Source organism: Cebus imitator, unplaced genomic scaffold (assembly GCF_001604975.1).
Source record: "Cebus imitator isolate Cc_AM_T3 unplaced genomic scaffold, Cebus_imitator-1.0 Scaffold662, whole genome shotgun sequence".
NCBI lineage: Eukaryota > Metazoa > Chordata > Mammalia > Primates > Cebidae > Cebus > Cebus imitator.
In genome coordinates, this window is record NW_016107977.1 from 714,092 (window position 1) to 716,466 (window position 2,375).

A 2,375-nucleotide genomic window follows, 5' to 3' on the forward strand; every position below is an offset into this window, starting at 1 on the left:
CAGGAAGGGGTCCAGTTTCTGCTTTCTGCACATGGCTAGCCAGTTTTCCCAACACCATTTATTAAACAGAATCCTTTCCCCATTGCTTGTTTCTGTCTGGTCAAAGATCAGATGGTTGTAGATATGTTGTGTTGCCTCCAAGACCTCTGTTCTGTTCCATTGGTCTATATCTCTGTTTTGGTACCAGAACCATGCTGTTTTGCATTTGCTTTTGGGTTCTTGATCATGAAATCCTTCCCCAAGCCAATGTCTAGGGTTTTTCCAATGTTATCTTCCAGAATTTGTATAGTTTCAGGTCTTAGATTTAAGTCTTTAATCCTACTTGGGTTTTTTTTTGTATGAGGTGAGAGATGGAGACCCAGTTTCATTCTCCTACCTGTGGTTAGTCAATTATCCCAGCACCACTGTTGAAAAAGGTGTCCTTTCCCCACTTTATGTTTTTTGTTTCCTTTGTTGAAGATCAGTTGGCTGTAAGCATTTGGGTTTATTTCTGGGTTCTCTATGCTGTTTCACTGGGCTATGTGTCTGTTTTTATAACAGTACCATGCTGTTTTGGCGACTATGGCCTTACAGTATAGTTTCAAATCAGGTAATGTGATACCTCCAGATTTGTTCTTTTAATATTATTATAAAAATCATTTTGACATTGTGAACCTTCTGAAAGTTTCTCATTGACCCTAGTGGTCCATAGACCACAGTTTGAGAACTGCTGGAGTAGAGGTATGAAGGAGGTTCTCCTGGAATAACGGGTTGGTTTCCTTATTAGTCTAGTTAGCTGGCACAGAAGAGGGAGAGAGTACACGTGCACATGTGAGAGTGTGTGTGTTTGTGTGAAAGAGAAAGTGAGACTGTGTGTGTGTGTGTGTGTGTGCGCGCGTGCATTAGAAAGAGAGAAAAAGAGGGAGAATTCTATTTAAGGAGGATCGAGATGAAGGAAAGGTGGGAAGAGGGGAAGTGAAGGTAGGAGGGAGAATAAGGGAAGATAGGAGAGAGGTAAGGAGGAGGAATGGAAGGAGGGGAAAAGCGAGAATGTATTAGTTACATGTGGCATACATTGATTTTTATCCTCATGGTGCCAGAAGCATTTGAAAACACAAGAGAGCTTCCTTTTTTATTTTTATTTATTTAATATATTTTTTTTCTAGCTAGAATAACCAGTTTAGAGAGCTTCTTGATATATCTGAGGGTGAGCTAGAATGCTACAGGGTGAGAACTTACAATGGGGCCTTTCCTGTTCATTACTATCAAATAGGAGGCATCATGTAAGGAAAAACTAAAATGTGTACTCCTGAAACAAAAGAGGTGGTCTTCCAGCCAAATAAAATTTCAAGTAAGAATGGAGTTTTCATTGAAATTCTTCTCAATCTACCTTCAAGCTTTGGCCCTGCCCATTTGCTCGTTTTCCACTCAGTGCCTAGGTCTGTAACAGACTGGCAGCCAGGCAGGCAGCAAGGCAAACAGGGGTGTGCAGTGGCCAGTGCTGTTTATCTGGTGCCCACTGGGAAGGGGTTATGGGCTCAAGCCCTTCTGCAGAGGCGTGTCACAGAGCAAGAGAGCACAGCTGAGGACTCCAGCCTCACCTCCAGTGGTCACTCCACTGAGGATGAGGAGCCCAGCTCCTGTCCCTTGCCCTGTCTTGACCCACTGGCCATGGAGTTAGCTGTGCCCAGGAACACTCCAGTGCCTGTGGGCACCTGATTTCAACCTCCACCACACCTCTGACCAAGGGCCTGTGGGTCCTTTGTTGCTTTTTCTTTCTAAACACAGAATAACTCTTTTACAGTTTATCTTTCTTTTTACTTTGTAGTTTGAGTTTTACATTATCACAATTCATCATTATTTTATCTTTCTCTTTACATTTTAAATTGGAACAGGGATTTCCACGACAAACAATAATTGCGAGGATAATCTAGACCTTAAAGAAAACCTTGTTTCTCCTCTCAAGGTACTTGTCAGGGCCCTGGAAAAGCCTATAAGACAGCCTTGCCACTGTGGTACCAGAGAAGGCTGTACAGTAGTGCTGACACCCAAAGTCACTGTCCTCATGATATAATTGATTATGCCCTTCAATGCTCCATCTCCCAGAGCTAAGGTGGCCAGAGTGACAGAGACAGGGCTGCCGTCTCATCCATTCACTGGGTCCTTTCTCAGGACAGGAATGCATAAAAACCAGTGCACCCAACACACACACACACACACACACACACACACACACACACACACACACTCTCACTCACTCTGTTTTTATTAACCCTGAAACAGTTCAAGTTAAATAAGAATCTGGGGATATCCTATGCAAGATAAATAAAGTTCTATCCTTACTTCACAATGTACACAAAAACGAAGACAAGATGGATCATGGGACTCCTAAAAGT

General features: G+C 42.7%; 1 pseudogene across 1 annotated transcript in view; it reads right to left on the minus strand.

Annotated features, from left to right (window-relative positions):
* LOC108295855 overlaps nucleotides 1-1,239 on the minus strand; it is a 3,969-nt pseudogene extending 2,730 nt beyond the window's left edge. Inside the window, exon 1 of the transcript XR_001821616.2 lies at nucleotides 1,219-1,239. The product of XR_001821616.2 is annotated as a myosin regulatory light polypeptide 9-like (transcript). The remainder of the gene's footprint in view (nucleotides 1-1,218) is intronic.
* Between the last annotated feature and the right edge of the window lie 1,136 nt (nucleotides 1,240-2,375).